The following is an 18,305-nucleotide window of genomic DNA, read 5'->3' on the forward strand; positions in this document are numbered from 1 at the left end:
TTAACAATGTAGATTGAATGCATGATTGATTGATTCAGCTGCCCTTCAGTTGAATTCTTCTTTGAAGACTACATGCAGAGCTCCAAGGATATTGATCATTTTCGCGCTTAGATCATTTTCGTTTATATTCAAATCAGGGGTCAATAAGTCTATGTGGGTATTGAAGTCCTATCTCCATGCTGCAGAAATAACTCAGATATATTTTAGTCATAAACATTTCATGCTTTTTCAAGCATGACCATCGAAACGGCTTCATGTATTGCCTTACAGTCACGGTAACATCAATCATTTTAAAGATCATCTTATCTGAATAACAGTTGTTAGCACTTGGAGCAATTTGTTCAGAATTCAGATGTTCCTCGTTTTTGCTTTTCATTGTGAAGAGCTTCCCTGCTTCTTTCCGTGAATATCTCGGGGGAATGGATCATGTTTTCAGCTCTTCCAGATCCAAGAGACCATCCTGGTGGTAAACATGTTCTCTCTCAGTCTTCCTGACTGTCAGAGTGGATATGGACGAGTATGTGCATCATTTATGGCCTCTCTGATGGGTAGCGAAGGTCTCTGTATTTCCCTTCACTGCAAATGATTTCAGACATTTGAAGGCACTATTGTGAATATATGGTTTGAGAATATGAGTTGGTTAAAAGGTCAATGCTGTTTTGCCTGCATAGGTATCAGTGCATTGCTCCTTTTTTATTATTGTTGTTTTCTTTGTCGAAAGTAATTTAAATAGTATACAAAGCACAGTGCAATGTTGTGTAGAAAACAGGGATGCAAGTATACTGGTGACCATATCAGTATTGGCCAATACAAGTGTTGAAATGATCATCATCTGATCATCATCATCAGATACCCCCCCGACTCCTTTTTTTTGTTGTTGTTTTTGTCAATTTAATTCAAAAATTTAAACCAATGGTTGGGTTTGTCCATATTTGACCCAAGCCATGCGCGATGCAAGCGTTTTATGCTAGTTTCAGCCCGACGCTGTTATCATTTTCACATCCTGCGCCACGTTGTTTAAATAGCAAATGCATTTGCATCGATCTGTTCGCCCATGGGCATGCTGGTCTGAAAACGAGGTGTGTTCAGGCGCATTGTTGGCTGAAATAGACTGCGCCATTGACAAACTGAAACATGGTCTAAAGTCAGTGGCACAATTTTTTTTTTTTTGTTAATTAAAGGGTGCGTTAGTAACATGCGCATATATGCGGGTGCACAACGCACGTACACTCTGCTTATTACACACACAGGGATGCGCAGCAGCACACAAACATGCCAAATATTAAATGTAAATGTAAAATGTAAAAGATTATTATTGTGTGCATAAAGATAAAAATGCTTTGGTGGAATCAGAGCCTCATCTCCCATTCCTTTTAAGAGCCATTTACATGGCGGAATTTGCAAGCGGAAAAACGAAACGCTTCTCTAGCGAGGAAACGGATCTGCTCGTGCACGAGGTTAAAGCTCAAAACACACCCATGACTCATTAAGAGACAAGGTACAACCCTTTTAGACCATGCGCCGGGCACGCCGACCATTTTTCCCTTTTTTAAACTAGCAAAAGTGGATTCGGACACGACCTAAGTGCACTTGCGCCGTGCGCTTCAGACCATGTGCTTAGATCGTTAAAATAGGCCCTGAGAGTAAACCCTTACTTTACTTTTTCAAGGAAAAAGTAATTCAATTACAGTAATTAGATTACTTGGTAATCAGTTACACCCAACATTGATGTTGAACCTTCTTCATGAACAATAAGACTTAAAGTCACCATGAAACAAAAATGATTTTTATAAAATATTGTAGTATTTATTATAAATGATATATTTATCTGTGCACATCATTTCTTTAAATTCATATGCCCTCATAATCTTTAATCAAAATAATTTCCCCTCCCTCTTGCAGTGACATCTCTTCTCTTCTCTGATGATGCGTTTACTGGCACGAGGGCGGGGCAACCTGTCACTCACATGAGATCGACCAATAGCAAACCACAACCATCCAACCATCCAATCAATTCCTGATGGACAAAATCAAGTCCCGTCCTACATTTTCTCTTGTTCAAGAAGCCGTTTCACTCAGATATATGTCACAATAAAGAAGAAAAGACTACTGTTTCATGACGACTTTAATATTTTGCTTCTCAAGCAAATGTATCTTGATTTAAGAATGTTTAGATATTTGTACAAGAAAAGACAAAAACAAACACAAAATTATGCTATGTCAAGTCAAGTCACCTTTATTTAGTGCTTTTTACAATGCAGATTGTGTCAAAGCAGCTTTACAGTGATAACTGGTATATAATTTTGGCTGCACAGCAGCCATGTATGTATGCTAAGTTGTTCTAAGGGGATTTTAACATGTTGCTAGTTGGTTGTTCTCAGTGGTTGCTATACTGTAGATGCTAACTGACCCATGGCAAAAGAGCCCATCCCTAAGTTTCGGCTCAGGTCCCTCCTACACTGTAAGTACATGGAATATTCCTGTAAGTCTGAACACATAGAAACGTAATCGCAACAAGCTGCATGATTCGAGTTATGTGCCATACTGGAATACATTTTGTTCTTTACATTTGGGCAATACTAGCAGTAAGCAATTCAAATATTCAGCTAAAATTCTGGTCAGTTGTTTTGTTAATTAAAGAATGAAACGCCTTAAACACAAGCAGACAGGAAGCCCACATTTAGGACAAAGGACAAACAAGGACAAAGATGCAATAATTTGTGAATAGGCATCTCTTGTTATATTTGGCTGTATAAATGCTTATTTTATAAATTTATTTTTTTAAGAGGGCTTCTTGTGGTGAATACAATTTCCCTCCTTTTGTAGTTATCTCCCTCTCTCCATCTGTGATTTTTTCCTCATGTTGTGATGTTTCTTTGATCTGTCTCCGTTGTTCTCGCCTTGCTCGAGCAGATGCCCCTCCCTCTCTGTCTGTCTTTGCCAGGCTGTTGTAAATAGCCATGTTGCTTGTGTCATCAGAGAAAAGGATTGAAAAGAGGAATGGACAGAGGAGAGACCAAGAAGCCATAACATAGTGAGGTTGGGTTACAGAAGAGAGACATGGGTGTGTGTCTTTGTCCCCCACCAACCCTTTCTCATTCACAGGGTGACAGCTGGCTAGCAGTAGGGTACAGTGGCATTGCCAAAGGAAGTCAGCCTTACAGACTCACAGCAGAGACCTACATCCAGTTTTCTGCATGTGTGCAATACATACCATACACATAACCATGATCATAATAATCTTACAACCAGCAATATAAATGCTGGGTTGTTTCAACCTAAGATTGGGTCAAATATGGGCAAACCAAACTGTTGGTTTAAATTTTTTAATTAAATTTTTAATCCCAACAGTTTGTCCATATTTAGCCCAAACATGGGTTGAAACAACCCAGCATTTTACTTTATAATTATTTTAAATAAACCATTTGGGTGTCAGATGTGGACTGTAAAAACGATTTTTTGAAACTGTAAATTAAACAAAGATTATTGTATGTTTTACAAGAAAATACTATTTCAGTCTTTCTACTTCAAAATTACTTGCTGTTTCTTTGTAATTATTTGTGAAATTTACTACTGAGTTTTGTTTCAAAGTTAATCCTACACAAAATATATCATATTATATATATATATATATATATATATATACACACATACATAATACATGTGACAAGTGTAATACATAAAACCATAAAATTGTAACATTAATATATTGTTTACCTCAGCGCACAACTACACTGTAAAAAAGAATTGTTGGTTTAACTTAAAAAAGTCTAACTGACTTGCCTTAAAATTTTGAGTTCATTGAAATAAAAAATTTGAGTTAATACAATGAAACTCAGAATATGTTATCTGAACCACATTAATTATTGAAGTTGATTTGACAAAAGGAAAATGCTGTGAAAACAAATTATGAAAATATTTTTTTTTACAGTGTGTAGGTATACATATTTAATAACAGTAACTTGTATAATTAATAAAACAACAGAATTCATAATAAATGTTTTCAACTATGTACAATACATCATATACATTTATGCTGCACACATAATTCATAAAAAGCTAAATTCTAACATTATAAATATGCATTCTGTAGCCTACACATTTAATGCATGTATAATGCATAAAACTACAAATTCCTTACAAATAAAACTACATTATAAATGTACTTTCAATCATGCATAGCGTATTATACACATTTATACACATGTAACACACACAATGCATAAAATAACATTCTAGTAACATTGTGCTTCTGCGTTCCATCAGGCACAGCATATTATACACATTACAAATTCTATGCATGTTATATGTGCTGCACCCATAGAATTTTGTTGCACTGTTGAGCACTGTAGGACACACAGGTGAATTCGCACACATACTTTACCCCTGTACCTTGACAAATGGAGCATATTGCATCACATCAGCAGTGGGTAAAATGTTAGCATATTGTGTGACCAGATTATAAAAGTGGATTTAGTAGAAAACTGTGAAACGGTACAGCTGCTAGCTCAAGGCGCACACGCTCTTACATACAAATCAAGAGCGCGGCCGCCGGTAACCATGGAAACAGGATTAGGCCCACCCTGCTGAAACAAAACCCACCTAAAACGTTTTAAATATGGGAAGGAATGACTTTCCTTCTCTTTCCTGCTAAGGCTTCCTGTTTGATTAATGCGACACCTCGCGCCAGCGTAGTTCATGTGTTTGGATCAATGGATTCCGCCCTAGATTCACACTGCACTACACAAGGCATATCCTCCAAGCCTTACCACTCTCTTTACTTTAAATGTGTTGGAGTCGGTCCAGACTATTTATCTGTGAGAGTCCGCGGAAGCCGAAACAGTTGTACGGGAAATCTATTTGTCTTGTGTATCCCAAACAAACAAGTCAGAGTTGGCCTTTCTTTTGCTGATTTGATTGGAGGTTTGTGTGGACTATTTCAATTTAATGAATTTCACGTTAGCTCAGAATTCATTTAAATGTATGGTAGTATATTAAACTGGATGTGGAATGGAATATGATATTAAATGTCCACCTATAAATGATTTCTTTTTTAGTTTTTCTACAAAACAAGCAATTTTGCAGACTGTCCAGGCTGCTCTTTTCCACATAATGAAAATGAAGTGTGACTAGCAGGGCTTGACATTAACACCCGCCAACCCGCCAAATGCGGGTGGATTTCAGCAGTGACGTGTAACGCAGTCACTCCTACTAGCCACTTTGGTGGGTTTAATTTTATATATAATATATACATTTTTTAATTCTAGTCTTTTAAAAAGTCATCTGAAATAATAAACTAAGTGCAATGTAGTGTTGTCAAAAAATATTTTTTTTTCAATATCGATACTGAAATATCTGAAATGCATGCAATGCTAATCTTCTGCAGAATAGATACACAATACCAGCTGCTCTTTCTCTCTCATCTCTCCGATTGCGGTTTGACACACAAATCCGCCTCCCCTCACTCGCTCGTTTCATTTGCTCCAGATGAATATTGTTGGTGTTACAGGGCTTGAATTTCGGCATGGGATTGCACGTCTTGTGCATAATTCTACTCATTCCCGCAGATTTTGTGCTTACACCCAAAGTGCGCACACATAAAGCCACCTTTCAGTACTACATTGAGTTATTTTTTCGCTGCTTATTGCGCTTAAACAGTCAAATACACACTAGGTCACTAGATAACACGCATCATATCGCTGTACCTAAATAAACAGAAGATTGAAACGCTTTGATTAATTAAACATGACTAATAAACACACGACTGCCTTATTCTGTGTAAGAAGCCACATCATCTCACAGAGGGATGCTCAACTGTTGTTATGAAGTGAGTTTGGAGTAAAACATGTTATTAAATGTTGTCTTTTGTTGGAAAAGATATTAATAAATGCTTCTCATGTCTGAAAAGATGTTTGAGGCGTGTTGCTTTTTCAAATGTACATTATAATCGATTCAAACTCGCAGTGCTTTCAGATAGATTAGTATTTGGAGCCATACTTCATTGACAAGCTGCGCATAAAAAAAAATAATCACAGCCTTTGCTATTTCATAATCACACTAAGAATCGTGTTTAAGTGATAATCGCGTTCAAGTTCAATGATATTTTTCGTATCGTGCGATAAATCGTGCAGCCCTAATACACACAAAATAATGTCAAAATGCTGGTCTTGGCGAGTATCCAAGTAAACACAATCAGTTATGTTTTAAGTTAACGTAAACAGTTGTGAAAGGAAACGCATGTATAACAGTATAATGGATATGTGCGTCAGGTCTTAAAGTGACAGCAGGTTACAATAAACCTGCTGCCAAATTATGAGATATTAAAAATATCTATATGGCAGTTTTTCCCCATGGTATCGATGTCAAAATTGTGGCCAGAGAAAATGCTGACCATGAAAACCACTAGCCACAGTCAAGCCCTGGTAACTAGTGACTGTCGACAAAACGATAAATTATTTCTCTGTTTTTGCCACAAAATTATGTTTTATTATGTTTTTTATACTCTCTTTCTTTTACGCACACACTTACAGTACGGACACACACTTGCACAGAAACTTGTTGTCAGTGCTGCTCTGGCGATTTTATCAGTAAAATAGTTCAGCAACTTAAAAGCTACATGACATTTCTCACTAGCGAGGTAATAATGGTCCTCTTCTTGAAGCAGATAAACGTACAGTTTCGCTATTACTAGAGATGCTGCTGCTAAACACTGTTGAGAGACGCACAGTGTCAGGTAATTCACACACACTTAATCTCTCTCTCTCTCTCTCTCTAATAACTGTATTATCCTGCTATCAATGGTTCAAGCCTCTGTTACTAGCTCTAAAATGACGTTTTGGAATTAGCAACAGAGGCATGGGATGAGATTAGTCCTACAAACAAGAGGACAAAAACCTGACAAATGCCTTGAAATACAACAGCTGAACAATGTCTTGGGGTGTGGTAACTGTAGTATAAGTGGAATAATTGACTCTAGTCCATTGAATTATTAGAAAACAGTGCACACCCAAGGTGTAATGGCCACAATGCAAATTGCCACCTCAGGTGTGCATTATTTTCTAATAATTCAACAGCCCATGGTCAATTGTTCCTTACATTTGGATTGAGAAGGCTTGGAATATAACACAGAAGTCATATCAACTACTTTTGGGGTATTTTGTCATTTTGGAGCTTGACAGCTGAAGTTATCATCCATTTCCTTGATAGAAAAGAGAACTACTTTTGTGTTCTGTGGGAAAAGAAAAATCGTACTGCTTTCGAGTGACATGAACATGAGCAGATGAATGAATTTTATTTGCTGGTGAACTTTTCCTTTAATATGTCATTTTGAACGGATACATTTATATTTTATGATCATTACTTACTGACAAAATTTCACAGCTCCAAGCAGCAGGTTATGGAGTGTTTGTGTATGAAAAGTATGAAAACTGTCCTGAAGCAAAACCAGTTGAGAATCATTATTTTAAATATTACTTTATAAAATGTAGTTGATTTTACTGTTGAGTTCCTGTTGTGTCTCATTTCTGCGTGTCTGATGTTGAACTGTGAAACAGTTTTAAAAATTGAAAATTCTATCATCTACTCCCCATCATATTGATCTTATCATTGAGCTTAGTAGGAAGACTTGTTTATTTTGAGGAACAGAAGATATTTAGAAGATTGTCCAAGTTGCTCCTTTTTCACCCAATGAAAGTGTCAAGCTGCAAAAAAGTAAAATTAATCAATATGTCTACAAAATGTATATGCACAATTCTGGTCCTGGAGGGCCAGTGTCCTGCAGAGTTTAGCTCCATTCTTAGTCAAACACATCTGAAAAATCTAAACAACATCTTCAGGATGACTTGGAAATTACAGGCAGGTGTCTTTAATTAGGGATGGAGCTAGATTCTGCAGGAAAGTGGACCTCCAAGACCAGAATTGTCTATCCTTGTTCTTAGTCCTAAAAAGCCAAACAATAGCAGAGTGAAACTGATGATGGCAGAATTTTCTTTGAGTGCACTGTGCCTTTAAGAGCTGCGTTAAAAGAACTGTGTGTTCAGCTGCTGAGACAGTCTAACACTTTAAAGATGTGTGCAATGGTGCTGTGCAAAGATTATACACACAAACTTCCCACACACAAACATGGAACATGCACGCATCTGTTTGCTTTTACACACACACACACACACACACACACACACACACACACACACACACACACACAAACATATATAAAGTGACACTAGACATGACATTTTCGACTTACTGCTTTACAAGATGAGCCCACCACACAGGATGTAACCACATGTTTGGGATTGGAGGACCAAATGTAAGGAGGACTCTTTAACCTAGTTCAGACTGTGTCAGTCCAAATCCGATTTTTGTGCATATCAGTTGGAATCCAATTAGCAAGTGTGAACTACAAAAAAAAAAAATCACATGAAATCTGAATTTTACAAATCCGTGACCGCTCTATTCGGATTTTGTGTAGCTTTTTTGCTTATGTCACTTTCTCATGCAACCTTAACACATGCAACGTCCTTGCAGAAACAAGGTTGTGTTGTGTTGTTGTTGATGTGCAGGTCATGTCCAATGATGAGGTGTCTCTTTGAATTTGGAGACCAGCGGAGATGGCAGCATGGAATACAGCCACGCATACCAGCCTCCTACAGTTCTGCCGCTGGTTCATTAGACATAGTAGTCCAGCTATACATTATTGTCATATTGTAAGACAGCATTTAAAATCTTTTTATGTTGTTTTCGGTGTATGCCTACCAACGCAACATCATGTCCATAGAAACAATCGCAGATATTCCAGAAAACGAAAGAGAGCCGCAGGACACACAAATTGGACAGTTGCTATACACAGTGTGGACAGTCAATTATTTTAATCGGATACACAAATAATCAGATTTGGACTGACACTGTGATCATAGTCAATGTGTTTGGTGGTTTCGGCTCTGCACTGACAGATTTTGAAATTAGATTTTTAGTTACTTGCATCTGACTCAAATCTGGTCGCATTTATAAGTTTTGAAATTGGATTCAAATCTTAATTTCTGAGATCTGTTTTTGTCTGATTTGGATTCAGTATTCTTTGTACTTTGGGAAGGAACATGTATTAACTACTCAGTAGTGTCTAGGCATGGTTTTGTACAATCTAGCTATGCCTCCTTGTTCATAACCACAGTGGGATGCCTCGATGGAGGTGAGCAGAGGCTTCATTTTCAGTTTTACATCCGCTTTATGCCTCCTGAATTCTTTCTAATTTCACTTGTTGTAGAAATCACTTGGCATTGTGCTGACACCTACATCATTACCATAGCAACCAATGTAGATAAAAACTGAAAATAAACTGCACCGCCTAAACAAATGGACATGATTTAATCGCTTGCTAAATAGTGTGGACAGTTAGTCCTAAAGTTTTGAACAACCTGTTGTAAGTGTGCAATGTGAATAACAAAATGCATAGTGATGCCACAGCAAAAGTAATTTTGTCTTGTTTTCCAATAAAATATCCAAACATTTTTAAAACAAGATACATTTACTTAAGAAGCAAAGTTGTAAGATAATAAGGTTTGTCATATAATTTCACAATGCAAAACAGTTTAATGGTCCTAAAATTAGACTTAATTTCTTTGTGCAAACTACAATTTCTTATAAGAACAAGCATGACAAGGACATGTTCTTAACAGGTCTTGTGAGATTCAGCCAAATATGTTTTTAATTTGTGTACCATTAAAGGTGCAGTAAGCGATTTCTTAGAGAAGTGTTGAAAGTGGATCACACTTGTAGCCAGTCAGCAGTAGGGGGCATGTCCACTCATGATGGGGGAGGAGAGAGAGTGAGCAAAAGGGAGCTTTTAAGAAAGACTGTAAAAAGAGAGATGGCTGATCAACATTGCAAAAGAGAAAAGGTCAGAGGAATATCAGTGGGAAAAGAAGAGTTATGATCAGGCAAGAGCTTTAGGACCCGCGTTAATATTAGAAAAGCTTTCCAGCAGTGGAGAGAACTAAGTGGGAAGGCCTGAAAATGGTCACAGAGGTTACACTATTTCTGCTCCATACGTGAGTAACACTGGTTTTGCTGTTTCACAGAACCAAGATATGCTGTTGTTGTAGTGTTAGCTGTAGTAACAGGACAGTTTTGAGTGTCATTGTTTGCCTGGAGCTGCTGTGCTGCTGGCAACTGGCTTGTATAGTCTTGTGTACTGTATGTTCATTTTTTGTTCTTTCTTGTTGTCCGTTCTTCATCTTTGCTTTACTTTTTGCCAAGCATTATTTAGCTTTGCTTCAGCTATGATAAAGTGACATCCACTCTTGTGTGTTTGTGCATTTTGGGGGTGGAGCATTGAAGGGATGTGTTTGTTTGAGTTGATTTTAAATAACTGTTTCTCAGAAATTAATATTTTGAGTTAGTTTTTACTTTTATATTTTCTGTTTTCATTTTGATTTTGAATAATTTTGTTGTGTGCTTTTGTCATTTTCAGTAGTTTTTGTAAAATAATGTTATACATTTCTGTTTTAGTTATTTTAGTATACCAAGTTAAACTAAATGAAAAATGTTGTCTTGGCAACTAGCTGAAATTATATTTTATTTTATTTCAGTTAATGTTTATTCAACATTTATTATTATTTATAATGTTGTTTTGAGTAATGAAAATGTTGATTTATGTTGCTTTCAAAAGAGACACATTTTGTGTCTCTGTACAAATTGTGATCTGTACAAAAGTCGTGACGAGTGTGAGGAAGACACACAAGGAGTGACAAACACAATGAATGGAGGAGAATGCTAAAGTCAGTGTGTGTCAAAGAGCCTCATTAGATAAATATCAGAACTGCTGCTATATTTAGCAATCAACACTAATTAATGATAAGCAATCTTGATTTGGTTTGCGTAGGCTGAGCTTTCCAGGCTGTACTTGCGACAATGACAAACTACACACATATCACAACACACTCTCAGAAGAACAGCTCTAGATCTTCAAAGTGAATGAAAAACTATTTTTCCACTAAATTAATTACAAATACCTTCATCCAGACAATTACAACTAGCTAATTCTTCATTGTTTGGTTGTGTTTATATGGCAAGGCAGAATATTTCCTGGATGTTATTTAACAGACTGGCTGTTCATACAGGCATTATTTGAAATTGACAGCCATATTTAGTTAACGCTTTCTCCGCCATTGACATGATTTTCCGTAATTTATTACAAAACGTTTTCCTGCCATTGATGAGTTTTTCAGGCAATCCGTGTTTTCAATGAAGAAAATCTGCATAAACCAGAAGGAGAGGATAGAAGTTTCTTATGCTGCCTTCACATGCTCTTGGAATTAACGTAAATACAAGTTTTCTAGGTAAAAATTGCACTTGAACACCCTCCCATTTCGAAACTTGAATGCAATGAACTCTTAATCATGACTTCAGAAGTGGGAATTATCCAATTTCCGATACCATGTGAAGGCAGCATTAAGCACATGTAAGCTAACGTGATCTATGTTTTGATTATCGTTCTGAAGCCACCACAGATTAAGTCTTATTGTTTAAAATGTTTTTTTTTCTTTTTTTTGTGAGTTATCCACATTTAAGTGTTGATAAAAAGAATGAATAAACCGAGAATAAAATGTTTTTATTTGTTTGTTTAAAAGCAGAGGCTCTGTCCTTTCTTTCGATATATATATATTCACTGTTTACAAATTCATACAACAAAATATTCTGGGTGCCATAAACGTTTTGTGAACGTTTTGGGGGGGTAGCACACACAGTTTCTGCCAATCTCATGTTAATCTTAAGTACCTATAGAGTAGTATAGCATCCTTCATATCGCCAAAAAGTCTTTAGTTTTATCATATTTATAAAAGATACATATGCTGTACTGAGTCTTTCCGAAAACAGCCGAGTGCCTGGAGGCATGTCGTTGTGAGCGGAGATAGAGTGACGAGCTGTCACGAGCACGCGCAGAGATCGGCTGCAAGCTATCAATGGTTAGCTAAACAAATATATTTAAACACACTCAATACACCATCGCGTTATCCATGGATAACTTTTGAATCACTATAATAAATATAGCGTATAGTGAATGATGAATAATGAATTTATAAATTCACTACGTTCGTATTGTTTACATTATATGCACTTAGGCGCCTGTTGCCAACAAAACAGACATTTGAAGCAGTTTTACTCATCACCTGCGGTTCCGACTCATGACTTGGATCATTATCTTTAAGTTTCAAACGATCTGTAAATCCAGCGTAGAACTGGGCCTTGTTTATGAAACCATAAGCGCCGATCCCGAGGGCTCGAGCAGGCACGGAAAAACACGAGATATTCTCCATTCATTTTAACCAATAAAAACGTGACTGCAACTATCAGTTTCTATGGGTATTTTAATGACAAATATCGAGAGTACACTAATGTAATGCGTGAGAACAAAACTCTCAGCTCCACTTAACACTGGGTTCTTTGGGAAACAAGGGTATCTTTCCCTCACATCCAAAAACACACTTCTTTGGTGACATTGTTGATTTCGTGCAGCACTGCCGACGACTTCCGTAAAGCCGAACGCGCGTTGATGGGCGTGCTCTTGTTCTCTCTGGTCGACGTGTGTGTGCGCGCGCCTTTCCGGGAGAAGTGCCTGTACAAGGAATTCCACCCCCGTTTACGTCACTCAGGCCCAGACTCAAAAAAAAAAAAAAAAAAAAAAAAAAAACCGAAGTTCGTGAGGATTTGGAAGAGTATTTTTGGCACAGAAATACTCCGTCATATGTCCGACTTGTGTTTTGAAACTTTGGCCATGTTTAGCATGATAATCAAACTGTTTAACAGTGCAAATAAGTCAGAATGCATGAAATAGCATTATACCCCCCCTTTAAAAATTAAACGCTAGCGGGGAAAGAGTTAACAGGTGTGGCTCTCAAAAGTCCTGAATAGAACAGCTTACAGGGTGGCTCATGTACTGCCTGTATGAACAAATAACAGAAATCATCAAAATAACTAATAGTAAATATGAAAGAATTCAAATTTATCCATCGAAACTTAACTAACCAGCAGCAGCTTGAAAAGAAACAAACAACTAAGAATAACTGCTTTTTTTAAAAGTTTGCCTTGTCTTCTGAAAGGGTTTTTGCTGAATTTAGAATACCGTTTTGTCATTCTTTATGTCTTTTTTTTTTTTTATGAAGAAATTATTTTGTTATTGGGCTGACACTGGTTGACCATCTGTTTCACAGTGAAATCAGTCAGTGTGTCAGTCATGTTTGCAATCATTCAGGGCTTTATTGGATGTTGTGCATTAAGAGCTACACTCCGTCACATAGGCATTTCTTAATTTGATAACATACACGTGCTGGACGTAATGGGATCACATTAACATGCATAACAGCAGAACGAAGGAGGGAGAAAGGGTGAACCTCTAAATGACATTAGAAACAAACTAATGCACACATACTGTACATGCACAATTTGTGACAGACTTTGACACAATGCATGTATACATTCATGATTTGATTCTGCTGGCCGAAGGCTCTGTGAATATTAATATAAATGCGCAAGCTACCTATCAAATGTATACAATTAAAGTCAACATGAAACCTCTTTAATTTTGCAATAGGAAGATTGTATGGGATTTAATTTTATCCACTGAAATTCATTGGAAGGTGAAAAGTGGTTTCTGTATGAAAGGTGGCTGGAGGGCTGAAAAACAAGACCATGCCTGTCTGCTAATCATGTTTGCCATGATATATTCATTTTGATTTCTATAGTGTCATGATTGACTGTCATAAAAAACTTAATTCTTAAATTAATTAAGTTAATAATAAAAAGAACCATATGAAACAAACAGAATAAGATAAATAGGTCAAACTATTTTCCAATATACTAGGATTTGAGGGGGCAAACATTCTAATCTCAGCCTATTTAGGACAGATCAAATGTGAATTGGGACGCAAGCTCTTCTTGTTTTATGTCTATGCATTAACACTCACAAGCACACACTGATGTTTGTTCAGCCAATAGGGATTTTGCATTAGTAATGTGACATCATGGAACATGCAAGAGCAATAGCACTAGATTATATACTTTAGATTTGGATTAGGATTTTTTCCCCCTATTTCTTTTACTAAAGCTTCAAATCAGCGTTGTTGTAAAATATCACAAAATAAGAGTAACATTAGTGGTGCACAGTTACAAAAACCCTTATTTATTAGCCATTACAATGTAATAAATCCACATTAAAGACAATCTGGATGTCAAGCTTCTTTTGCTAGCCAGTGTTGAAGTAGGCTGAATAAACTGCTTTTGTGTGGAAACGCATAATTAATCAACTGCCTGTGTGCTAATTTTCAATGTGTTAGCCATTAGATATTAATTTTGAGGTATATTTGGAGTCTGCTACCAAAATAGCCATTTTATAAGAGAAAGCTCAAGCAGGTTTGGGACAGATAGGATTCATTTAAAGAAACTACCAAGTATCTGCAAACGGTTACTAAAATGGTTACAGTGATGTCAGAACCATTATATGATTGACTTACAAGCAGCCAGTTTGACCGTTTCTCCAGCGACACAGATGCCAAGGTTGCCATCTCCTACTTTAATAAGAAAATGTGTGGTGTAGCATTAAGGACACATGTACTGCATTGTGGGAAAGAGAACACACAGTATCCAACTGCAAATTTATATAATATAATATAATATAATAACTTTGAATTGGAAACACTAAATTGTCCTTAGCTGTGAATGTTTGTTAGCCATGTGATGGATGGACTGTACTGTTGACCGATCAGTTTAGGAAAAGAACAAAATAAATTGTATATTGTTACAATAGCCTATAGCCTTTGTTTAATGAATTCTTTGTTTAATGAATTTTTGATTCATATTTCAGGGTATACAGAAACACCCCCCAACCAACACATTTTCTTACGTTTTTTTTTTTTATTTTTAGCTGTATTTTGCAATTTTACTTGCTTTAACAATCTCTTTGAAAATTGAATCTACTTAATTTAAAATTCAATTTTGCTAAGTGTCAAAGAGAAAAGGGTCTTTATAAGATGGATGCAGGCCAGTTTCTCCTGCACTTTTCTGAGGGAAAGACCAAATTGTATTAGCAGTGAAAAGACCTAATCAGAGCATTATCCTTATGTTGCTGCAAGGCTTTCAGATCTCTATACTACTGCATATTATACAAATAAATTATAAAATGCATATAAAATGCATCTACCATTTGGAAATCGACAGTCTACTCTTAAGTCAGAATGCTATGCATAACAGATATGGTCTATATACTGTACATAGATTATTTTTTAAAAACATAAGTAAGTATGAGCTAAAGCTGTGTTTGTTGTGGATGATTTCTAGGGTGTTTTGAATGATTTTTAGTGCATTTCTATAAGGAAAAGAAGTGTGCTTAATTGTATTGAATGTGCACTTGTAGTGTACTTCAAATCTTAGAAGTATATATTTAAAAATATTGTAGTTGTTGGTAATAGTAATATTAATGAAAAAATATCATTTAAGTACATAAACAAAGTTTACTTCCATAAGTATATTTCTTAACACACTTAAGTACTGTAACGTCAAATTATATGTTTTACCTTAAAGTACATTTTAAATCATTGTTTTAATAATCTTTCGCCATGCTTTAAAGTACACTTATTTTGATGTGTTGACTAACATACTAACTTTGATATTACATTTCAAGTGAATATATTTTAAATATACTGAATTGCAACTGCATCATTTCAAATGTCTAAATACAAATATATTTAAATACATAACATACACTTTTTTAACAGAAATTACATTAAAGTATATTTAGTTTACCATACAGTAAATGCTTGTCAGTGCATTCTGCCGTACACTTTAACCATATTTCAAAGACAATAGAAGTAGTTATGAAATTACTTATAAATATGTACTTAAGTTTTTTTTTATGTTTTCGTTGTTTTTTTTTACTTAAGTAGGACTTAAGTTTAACTAATTGCATTTAATGTAAATGTAAACTATAATACATTATCATTTTAATTTAAATAACATGCTATTGAGTGCATGAAAACATTGCGTTAATTTTGCACTCAAGTATATTATTTTAAAGTATATTAATTCCATAATAAGTACTCTTTTTAAAAGTATGCTAAAGTGTACTTCTTTTTCACAAGGGGTTGCTATAGGCTTCAGTTACAGAACAAAATGGATGCTTCTGAAATTAGTGGGGCTGCTCTAGAGCAGATGTAATATAAAGGCAACAGCAGATAAGCACCAGCCCGGTTTGTTCAAATCCTTAACCCTAAGTATGAACAATAGAAATTGCCTTATCAAAGCATGATTGAAAGCATGATCCTCTCAGCAGTCTTCACACCAATCTCGATCTTCTTCTCTTCCCGCATTGCCAAAACATAACAACAGGATGTTTTCTATAATGCTGCCAGGGTACAAATGAACACTTGCCAAAAACGAATCGCAAGTGAAAATTGGCTTTGGTGAGTAAATAAAATGTTGGCTGGTAACCTTCTTTTAGGGAATGCAAACAATACGATAGTGAAATCATAAGGTGAGTATGATATTCCATGGAAAACACATCAACTTCTATTTGAGACTGTTGTGTAAAGGACAGTTTGTGCTCTTTGCATCAAACTATAAAGTAAAGTAAATAATTCAAAGTAAATAATTAAAGTAAAAAATACGGTGTAATGTTGAATTCTCAATTTACCAGCCACTGTAAGATGTCATTTTTTGGGCTCTGAATACTGCAGTTCATTTCTCTACAGCACTGAAAAAAGACACTTTGGACCAACATAAAAAAAAAAAAAAAAAAATACTCTGGTTTGTTATAGACAAATTTATTATTTTTTCACAATATCTTACTATTTATGGTTTGGTTCAAACCTTAAATTTTCGTGTAATAATAATCAATAATATTTCTTTTGCCAAAGACAAAAGCATTCACCAAAAATAAAAAGATTATTGTAACACTTCACAATAAGGTAAACTTTAGTTGACTACATTAGTTTACATGAACTAACAATTACCAAAACTTCTACAGCATTTATTATTCTTTATTAATGTTAATCTCAACATTTACTCGTAGATTTTTTAGATCTAAAGTTGTATATGTTGACATGAACTAACATTAACATTAACAAAGGTTAATACATTTTGTAAAGATATATTGCTCGTACTATTTATTAAAAAGACCATACCATACTTAATCAGTTATTTTATTTTAAACGTAAGTCAAAAGTGCACTAGTGTGCTCTTACTGTAACTAGCTTAACCAGGAACAATCTGCTGGTTAGTAAACACAATGATGGAGAATACAATATAAAATCTAATAAACTGCCACATACAAGGAATGAGAAACACTAAGCAACCATACCATGTTAACGCATGACAAACCACTGAGAAGAATTAATGGCTTAAATACACAAGAAGGGATAATGAGGAAACTAAAGGAACAACAGGTGAACGTAATCAGTAAGCAAGGAACTAGCCCAATGTCCATAATATTCATCCTAAATAGTATGTGAGATTAAAATAAGTGTGTCTCAAAGGATAGTATGTTGAAAAAAGTATGCCAGAAGTCCCTGGATGGTCTACTATTTCTGGTAGGTTTTCAAAGTGTGGATCCATGCACACTATAACGGCTAATATTGCCCACAACTCATTGCGCTTTGGAGGAGGATTCAGTTCAGAACTACAAACACGAGTGTTCAAAAAAAACTACAAAACATGGCTGATGTGCACGACTGATGGTTAAGTATAGAGGTTTAGATAAAGGGGTTTGAGTGACTAAAAATCATTAAACAGAAAATATTTAATGTTATCTGTCATATTTCAGCTGCAACAAAAATGTGGACTTTTTTGAAGATCCATTTGGTCATTAACTTTTAAATGCATCGCTATGCGTTAATACAAGGAGAATCTCCGCATGAAAGACCCACGACTGGCAGGGCAACCTGCTACAGCATTTCTCTCCGATACAGCAGGAAATTAAATGAAATGTGGAGGATGTTAACTGTGACAAGATGATTTACATGCCAGTTTACGATGACAGGATGCGTGTAACTAAGCGATAGAGAGCAACCCTTAAAGACTCTATTTTATGATGTGATAGCATGTCCCAAAGCTTGTCTACTCTTCTGCTACACACTCAAAAGTATGTACTTTTCTTCACAAAATGAGTATGTACTTTTAGGGCGTAGTATAAGTAGGCGAACTGGGTATGCAGCATAGGTCAACTTACAATGACAGCTAACACAGGCAAACAGGAACAGGGAAAACAGAAACAAAACAATGAAACTAAACAGAGCAGAACATACATTTGAACATACTTT

At 35.7% G+C, this 18,305-nt stretch overlaps 1 protein-coding gene across 2 annotated transcripts in view; it reads left to right on the forward strand.

Moving 5' to 3' along the window:
• flrt1a (fibronectin leucine rich transmembrane protein 1a) overlaps positions 1–18,305 on the forward strand; it is an 89,417-nt gene that overhangs the window by 9,267 nt on the left and 61,845 nt on the right. The window contains exon 2 of one of the 2 annotated variants that reach the window (XR_007930397.1): positions 1,903–6,021. The exons of the other annotated variant lie outside the window; for it this stretch is intronic. The gene's annotated coding sequence lies outside the window, so the exon portion shown is untranslated. Of the gene's footprint in view, positions 1–1,902; positions 6,022–18,305 lie in introns of those variants that run through there. 2 annotated transcript variants of the gene reach the window in all.

Source organism: Ctenopharyngodon idella, chromosome 5 (genome assembly GCF_019924925.1).
Source record: "Ctenopharyngodon idella isolate HZGC_01 chromosome 5, HZGC01, whole genome shotgun sequence".
NCBI classification, from domain to species: domain Eukaryota; kingdom Metazoa; phylum Chordata; class Actinopteri; order Cypriniformes; family Xenocyprididae; genus Ctenopharyngodon; species Ctenopharyngodon idella.